The following is an 8,686-nucleotide window of genomic DNA, read 5'->3' on the forward strand; positions in this document are numbered from 1 at the left end:
AGAAAAGGCACTAAAACATGAAATACAGATGGAACCTGAAACACCAGTGAGGACCCAGTGGAGAGCCCAAGAACTCATTCACAGAGCAGCCTCCTCTTCTACACTGCCATGAGATCCTGTACAATAAGAGGATAGTCTCTCGAGAAGGGGAAAGGTGGGGAAGGCTACCCTGAAAGACTAAGTATCCCTAAAGAGCCTGAACTGACTCTAACAAGACTCTTTATAATGGAAAGAGACTAGGTTACATTTAATGACTGGCAAATTTGTGATTTTCCCCCTGCCATCAAAGGGAATGGGAGCATTAAGGCAAGTTACAGAAAATAGGGTGCTATATGTTTTAAACATTTAAGTATAGTATGCAAAATTTAGATTTTTCTATATTAATTGACTATGTGATCCAAGACATCCATATTCCTTAGGCCCTATGAATCTCTGACAGCCCTAGAAGATCTAATTTACTCACAGGCCTCAACAGCTTGAAGGGAGATGATGTTGTGCCTTCAACGAGCTATCACAATACAAACAGCTACCATGTACCGAGTACTTACTCTGTGGGTGAGCAGTTTAATACATTATGTTACTTGATGATCACCACAATTTTAGGAGATGAAGACTATTATTAATCCACATTTTAGAGATCAGGGAAAAGAAGCACAGACAAGTAACCTGACCAAAGCAGTCAGAGTCATGATTAAAATCCCAGTCTGGTTATAGCACCTGGACTTTGATTCACCATATCATATTGCCTAGTCACATCACCTTGAAACTCAGGTTTAATCTACTCAAGACTCCAGGAATCTTGAGGGAAGGGGGGAGGGGCAAAATTAAGGTGACCCAACAGAGACCAACTGAGTCAGGAGGGTTGCAAGTCACATCTTCCACAAGTATAGAGGCACTGACAGACATATCTTGCTCAAATTCTGTCACTCCTACAATCAGTCCTCCTAAGAAGCAATGGGCAGTGGGACTAGTGGTCTATTTTGGGACTATTAACTAGCACAGAGGCTCTGAAAAGCTAATTAATCTCTTGGCAAATAAATGATTAGACCCCATGTAAGAATGTGCTCTCAAATCAGGGAAGGAAAGTAGGTCAAGCAGTCACTGATGATAAATTTTAGCTGGACAGTTTTAGATCTAGTAAGTGATTAATGTTGGCTCCTTTACACTATGGTGAAATATCTGTGGCTCTTTCCCTCACATTCAATGTTAGTATAAAGGACAGATTTTAAAAGTTGCCCTAAAACAGGTTTTCCCCTCCTAGAACTCATTTGCCTTTGCACATTGTTTGATATCAGCATTTCATGTTAGGAGAAATCCACCTACCCTGGTTACAGAGGACTTGATTTACGATGCTAGGTATCCTCAGGCTTTCTCTTCACCTAAAAAAAGAGGGATCATACCCCTTAGAACACATACAGCATTGCCTAAATCATAGGTGGGCAACTGTTTCCAAACATAGGCCACTTGAGAGGTTCCCTTAGTGTAGTTTACACAAATCCCAGGCAAACCATATTGTGTTCTGGGGTCACATGAAAAATGTTAACACAGTAAGTTTCCCATCTCATGCTAAACATACATGGTCTTTCAATTCGACTATTCCAGATGACAATAAAGACCCTATGGTTCAACTCTGGGTTCTACTTTGTATTTTTTTTAAAGCTCTACCTTGCCCATCTTCACTAATCTCCATTTAACTCTTTACCATTGAAAAGACTTATGCCTGGTGAACTATATTATCATTTTGGGTGCTTTGCCCCAAAAGGTGAAGTAGTTTAAGTTTTTTACTAGTCCCCTCCATGGGTCTAACACCTATACTAGATATAGGTGAAAAATAGTAATCATTCTACTCTAAGTATCCAGCTCAAGACCTTATAAAAGTAGGTACTTAATAATTATTTAAAAGATAACTTCCTCCTCCCTTCCGGTCTCAGATGCTCTCTGCAGCCCATATCCATATCTATCTTTTCTGCATTCAATCAGTCCTCATTTTCTGACCACTCATTTTGGCACTTACTTAATATATATTATCCTTGAATGATATATAAATGCTTGATGTGCATGTCTTTCTTAAGAGTGTAAACTCTTTAAAGGATAAGATTTATGTCACCTATCTTCTAGTGCTAGACACATGAATAGTATATAAGAAATGCTCAGTGTTTTGCTTAGATTCTCCTGCCTACAAGAAACAAAGGCTACAGTTCCCTCAAGTAATGAGGGAGACTATTGAAAGAAAAACCAGACAAAGCGAAATAGCCCATAGGAAGAGCAGGGTCTGTAGTAGAATCAGGCTATAGGATATTTAGTATTCTACCACTGTAGAAAGTAGGACCAAGGGTAAAAACCAAATACAAACTGGGGTACTTAGGTTTATTTCTCCCAGGCATACAGACTTGGGTCCCAATGATTCTAGCAGGAAAGCTGGTTTGAAGCTGATACGGTAAAGGATATGGAAAGATAATGACAGTGGGAATGAGTGAGAATTCTCAAAAGAGAAGCTAGGAGTGAGACTGAGAAAAGCTGAGGTTAGTTTCCTTGATCATGGAACGCCTACCGGTTCATGGTTATAGATGCTCATGAGGTCTCGTTGCACTTAGTGCCCTTGCCTTCAGTGAGACATCTACAGTCATCCCCTCAATTCCACCTCCTTTTTGACTCTAGCTGAAATGGGTTTCTCTTTCTTACAATAAAATGATCCCTTTCTATAAACCAATTCCCTACTATAAAATGGTTCCTTATTAAGAGCACAATACAGCATTAGTCTATTAAAGCACCCAAATTATTTCAACCCAACCATGATATTTATTAAAATTGGTTTTTACCTTTCATAACTGAAATCCCTCCTTTTAGGAACTATTGAGAAGAGAGAACATCACCTTCAGTGTACACACTGTAGCTTGCACTGTCTCTTCTGACCATGGAGGGGTTAGAGGAGGGAATGCGAAAAATGCAGACTACACCCAGCTTGAGAAAATTCGAAGTCATAGGGAGAGATGAGTCAGACAAACTTTCAATGGCTGAAAGAAGAAAAGGAGACCAAACTTAGCAATTGACAGAAAGGATAAGATAGAATCTTTCAACAATTATAGACTCTCTGTTGCAGGTCCAGGTTAGGAGACTTGGAGAGAATTGCAGAGCTGGAAACAGAACTAATGCCAAAGATGAACTTGAACTCATGACTAAAAAACGGGGGGTAAATAAGATGCAGTTTTTTACAGTTCACTGTGGCTGAGCAGGGGGAAGAGATGCTAGGGAAATCTGGTGGTATGGAGTCCCTGACTAGGATTATACAAATTAAAGATGGCTATATGAAAAATATGAAAGTGCAACCAGTTGACCCCAAAGACATCCTAGATATGCAATCCCTGACCCCAAAGTTTTACTGCATCAGGAAAAAGTTACCTTGGCAGAGTCCTTAAGAAACTTCAGGAAAACAAAGACAACAGTAGCTACTGATGCTAGAAGAGTTGGTAGATAAACCAACCTGGCTCACTGAGACCCTTTAAGCAGAGAGACAGTTCTATGGCATGTCTGATGAAGTTTCGTACTCACCCAGGGAACTATGAGTGAGACTGAATTCTCTAATTGAAACTGGAAGGTTTCCAGGTACTATGCTGTCTTCTCTAAGGGTCTCTTAGGAGCCTGGGGCACTTAAGCAGAATGAAGACTGTGGCCACAACTGCCACTAGAGAAACAGGAAATCAGAAAGTCCATCAACAACAGGCCTTCTGAGAACTGATGGGTAAGGCCCAGGATGGCTGTTTCTACTAGCCAGAGAGAACTTTGTCTACTGTGGCAGAGATTATTATAGACTTCCAATAGTAGAATTATTAGCATGAACTGTGGAATTAATCTCAAATTAATCTACCTGTATCTCTGCTAGATCTCTAAATCACGTGATAGGGGTTACAAAATATATTTGCACATTTTAAATCATTCTAGTTTATTCCCTCTCATCCTCATTCCCTTTCCCAAGGTCTAAAGCAGAGCAGTCATTTATGCTCTTAAAGGGTACAACTTCATGGTAATTTAAGTAATTATGACCTGAGTTTAAAGATGCTCTATTTGCTCTTACGTTTTTGCCTAATTGCTCACCACTATTTACCACTATTGGTTACTTTCTGCTCTCAAATGCCCTTACCTCTACAGTATAGTACAGGAACCTCATTTGTGCAATAAACATGTTCCTGATAAACTGTAAGAGTTTTTGAAATGCAGTTTTATTTTCCCACAGTTCTGATGATATCAGAGATGCTTTATATTCATCTGTGATTGACCATCAGCCAGCAGTGACTTTCAACTTCAGTTTTAAGTTACTCCACTATAAACCAAGGAGTTCCTCATTTGTAAAAAAAATTTCAATGTTCTATGAACTTTGTTACTGCACAAAAAGGAAAGAACAAATTCTTTCATGATGTGGATTATCCACTAATAATTTATCTTTTCTTTTTTTAGATTTAGAATTTAGTATCTGGGGAGCTACTGTTAATGTCTTCATATTCATGGTACTGGGTGGCCCTGCCTCATCCCAACTTTTTTCCCATTCAACATTTTTCTTTTTAAAGTCAGGCTTACTGAAATATAATTTACATACAACCAAACTGCTCTTTTTAGTGTACAGTTCTATGAGTTTTGAAAGATGCACACATTATATAATCCACATCACACTTCAAGATATAGAAAAGTTCCATCACCCGCATAAAGCCCACTCAAGCCCCTTTGCAGTCAACCCCTCCCAATGCCTAGGCAACAACTGATCTGTTTTTTTCCCCTCTATAATTTTGGCTTTTCCAGAATGTCCTATAAATGGAAGCATCAGTATGTACTTTTGAGTTTACATCTTTCACTTAGAATAATACATCTGAGATCATTTATGTTGTTGTATCAGTAGTTTGCTCCTTTTATTGCTGAGTAGATTCCACTGTATATATGTACCACAATTTGTTATCCATTCACCAATTAATGGGCACTTAAATTGTTTCCAGGTTTTGGCTATTAGAAAATGTGTGTCCAGGTTTTTTGTGAAGTTTTTATTTCTCTTGGGTAAATATCTAGGAGTGGGATTGCTGGGTCTTATGGCAAGTGTATATTTAACATTAAAAGAAACTGCCGAATTGTCTTCCTGTCTCTATCATTTTGTATTCCCACCAGTAATGTCTGGGAATTCCAGTTGCTCTACATCCTCAACAGCATTTGGAATTATTTTAACTACGTAGTGATACTTCATTGTGTTTTGATATGCATTTCCCTCATGACTAATGACACTGAGCACCATTTCTCGTGGTCATTCAATTATGCCGATGTTTAAAAAATTAGTTTACTTGCCTTTTTTTATCGAGTTGTAGTTTTTCGTATAGTCTGTATATAGTCATTTATCAGATATGTTTTGCAGATATTTTCTCCTAGTCTGCTGCTTCATTTTCTTAACTATCATCCAAAGAACAGAAGTTTTTATAAATTAAATTTTTTTTTCTTTTATGGATTGTGCTTTAGGTGTTGTAGCTAAGAAATTTTTTTGCCTAACCAGAGATGACAAAAATTTTCCAAGTTTTCTTCTAAACATTTTATAATTTTACATTTAAATTTATAATTTATTTTGAGTTATTTTGCATATGGTGCACAGTATGGGTTAACAGGTTGAAGTTCTTTTTTCTTCTTGCAAAATGATGTGCAACTATTCCAGCATCATTTGGTTCTTTTCACTATCTTTTGATAAGGTTCTGTTTAGCAGAGAATCTATGTAGAATCTACAAAAAGAAAGGTAACCCTCTAGCTTTGGTGTGAAAATCAAATGGATGGAGATGGGAGGGCAGTTCCCAATTTCTGTGGCGAGAAATGGCTAAGCAGTATGCTTTCCACTCCATATACATGTGTGGTATAAGACAGTCCAGAAAGAATTATCAATGCTCTCTAGCCAAACACCAGGAACACACCGGTGGCTGAACAAGCTAAGCTTACTACTCACTGCAGCAAGGGAGAACACACACTATGGGGAACCATGAGGCATCTCAATATGAGGGTGTTAGAAAGGACTTACATTAAGATTTGGGTTTGTTGGGTGATTTGCTCTAAATTGGATGCTGTCAGGAAGCAGGGGTAATTCTATAATTGGGTACCTTAATAAATCTTTGAGGTTTTTTTTTTTTTTTTGGCTGCATTGGGCCTTCGTTGCTGCACACGGGCTGTCACTAGTTGCGGCAAGCAGGGCTACTCTTCCTTGCGGTGTGCGGTCTTCTCATTGCAGTGGCTTCTCTTGTTGTGAAGCTCGGGCTCTAGGCACGCAGGCTTCAGTAGTTGTGGCTTGTGGGCTCTAGAGTGCAGGCTCAATAGTTATGGTGCATGGGCTTAGCTGTGCCACAGCATGTGGGATCTTCCCAGACCAGGGCTCGAACCCGTGTCCCCTGCATTGGCAGGCGGATTCTTAACCCCTATGTCACCAAGGAAGTCCCCCTTAATAAATATTATATAGAAAAAGGGAAGACTAGAATGAGGATAAAGCTGTAATTAGTGAAGAAGTAACAGCCCCTCATATAGTCTGATATTTTCAGTCTGTGTATTTTATTTGTTGGCTTAGATAAGGTTCATGTTTTTGTCTGTGTTCAGATATGATTATGGAGTAGTCTTATTTTTGTCCTGATCCATCACAATCATGAAATGGCCTTTTCTGATGCTGATGTTCTCTGAAACAGTTTATATTCAACAGAAGATACCAAAGCCTAGCTGTGCCAGGCCAGCTCCTAGCAACAGAAAGACCTAGCTGATAGCACCATTCCAGCTACTCGATGTCAGGGACTGCTTTTCTCTTTCTCAGAATATAGTGGTTAAGGCCCCAGAGTCAGAAAAAATTGTTTGATTCCAGGGTCTGCCTTCCACTAGCTGTGGGCCCTTGAGTAAATTATCTAACTTCTCTATGCCTCAGTTTTCTTATATGAATATGGGGATAATAATAGTACTTGCCTCATTGGATTATTGGAGTACATGTTAGAAACTTAACGTTAAATAAGTCTTAGTTATCATTATTATATCACAGAAAAGATTAAGAAGGATTGGGGCAGAAAAAAGAAAACCAAAAATAGTCCAGGTAATGGTGTCAGTAAAGTCTGCCTAGCATTCATGCTGGAAAGGTCACATATTAAGTGGTTTCTGTGATAACAAGAAAATAGAGTTGCTTCGTACCTCTTCACATGCTGGGTAAACACAACAAACCATAGATCCTGCTAACCATCCAAATCATAGAGTAACAAGATTATTTCATTTCTCCTTTAAGGTCTGGAAAACTGAAATATCTTGACAGTCTCAGAACAATGGTCTAAGTGGATTTAAGCCGCTGCTTTGAAAAATCGGTCATTGGGCTGGAACCACAGACTATATTTGGTCCACTCTATTTAAGACCTGGCTCAAAGGCAGCTCTTTCCTTGGTTAACATGTCCTTTTCTGGGTCTTGTCAATACATATCCTTCAGTTGCCCCTCTCTGATTATTCTGCATTCGAAGAAACACTTTGTAAGGTTATTTACACACATGAGGGTATGTTTTGTCTTGCTAACCGAATTGTGAAGGAAGATCTCACACCTACACAGGAATTGTTTACAGACCCCTTTCACACCCACCATCTCCTTTGATTCTCTCGAAAAACCTATGATGGACTTCCTGTCATCTTCGTTTTATAGGTGTGCAAAGAGAGGCAGAGAAAAGTTAACAGATGCCTCACCTCACAAAGGGTTTAGGTCCAGACACTATCCTCTTACCGCTACACTCTTCTCAACACCTTCCAGAACGGCGAGCAGAGCCTCGGCCTAGGCGGGGAGACCTCAAGAGGCGCCGCGCCAGGCGGCAGATGGCGAGGGAGGCGCGCGAAGCCAGGTTTTCTAATTTCCAACTCACTTCTCTTTTCACTATAAACACCCACTCTCTTCAGCAAACTGCTAGCGCCTGGCGAACCCTCAGCACTGCGGTAAGCGGTGGGTGACGACGACGAACCGTAGTTCTTACTCTCAAGAAGCTCAATTCTAGGGCAGAGGAGATTTCAAATAATAATAATGGTAACAACAACAATAATAAATGAGTAATGTCTCTCAACAACAACAATAAGTGAGCACTGTCTCTCCTGTCACCCCTGTCACCTGGACAGTATACAGAGGCTCATAGAGAGCCCCGAAGAGAAGGGCGGAGAGCAGGCCTAGCTCGTCACTCCCCTGAGGGGAAGCAGGTAAGGGAATGTCGAGGCCCCGGACGAAGAGCCGGAGAAACTGGCGACCGTCTCATCTTCCCTAGAGCGAAGACTCAGAATTCGGATCGACCGTTACTCGCGGGGACTTCTGGAAGCCGCAGTCGTTACTGCTCGGTCCGCAGGGCCGCCGCCTACGGGCTCTCGAGGCTCCGTGCCCCTCGCCCGATCTGATTGGACGGCGGGGAAAAGGGGCGGGAGGCCCAGGAGGAGGTCCGCACAGGCCGGCCCTGGGTTCTCGCGGTGCCACCAGGCAGGCGAAGGGGCGGGAGTTGGCCGGCGGGGCGGGAGGTATCCTGGCGCGTGCGCACGTCGGGAGGCGACAGGCTGGGGGTGGCTGGGAGGGCTGGGCAGTTCGAGAAACGGGTGGGCGTGTGCCGGATAGGAGCGGGAGGGGCTCGGGGTGCGCGTGCGCGTCGGAGCGCGAGTCGCGGGAGGAGGCGGGAGCGGAGGAGGCGGTGGA

General features: G+C 41.5%; 1 long non-coding RNA gene across 14 annotated transcripts in view; it reads right to left on the minus strand.

The window, feature by feature from the left end:
- The window catches only part of LOC137202373 (uncharacterized), a 126,489-nt gene extending 118,028 nt beyond the window's left edge, over positions 1-8,461 (minus strand). For 7 of the 14 annotated variants that reach the window (XR_010932571.1, XR_010932573.1, XR_010932572.1 and 4 more), the window contains exons 1-3: positions 7,708-8,461; positions 2,820-3,014; positions 1,324-1,379 (exon numbers count right to left, since the gene is read on the minus strand). This is a non-coding gene — a long non-coding RNA (uncharacterized lncRNA). The remainder of the gene's footprint in view (positions 1-1,323; positions 1,380-2,819; positions 3,015-7,707) is intronic. The other 7 variants (XR_010932579.1, XR_010932576.1, XR_010932577.1 and 4 more) reach the window with 4 other exon arrangements.
- Positions 8,462-8,686: the final 225 nt, after the last annotated feature.

Source organism: Pseudorca crassidens, chromosome 11 (assembly GCF_039906515.1).
Source record: "Pseudorca crassidens isolate mPseCra1 chromosome 11, mPseCra1.hap1, whole genome shotgun sequence".
NCBI classification, from domain to species: domain Eukaryota; kingdom Metazoa; phylum Chordata; class Mammalia; order Artiodactyla; family Delphinidae; genus Pseudorca; species Pseudorca crassidens.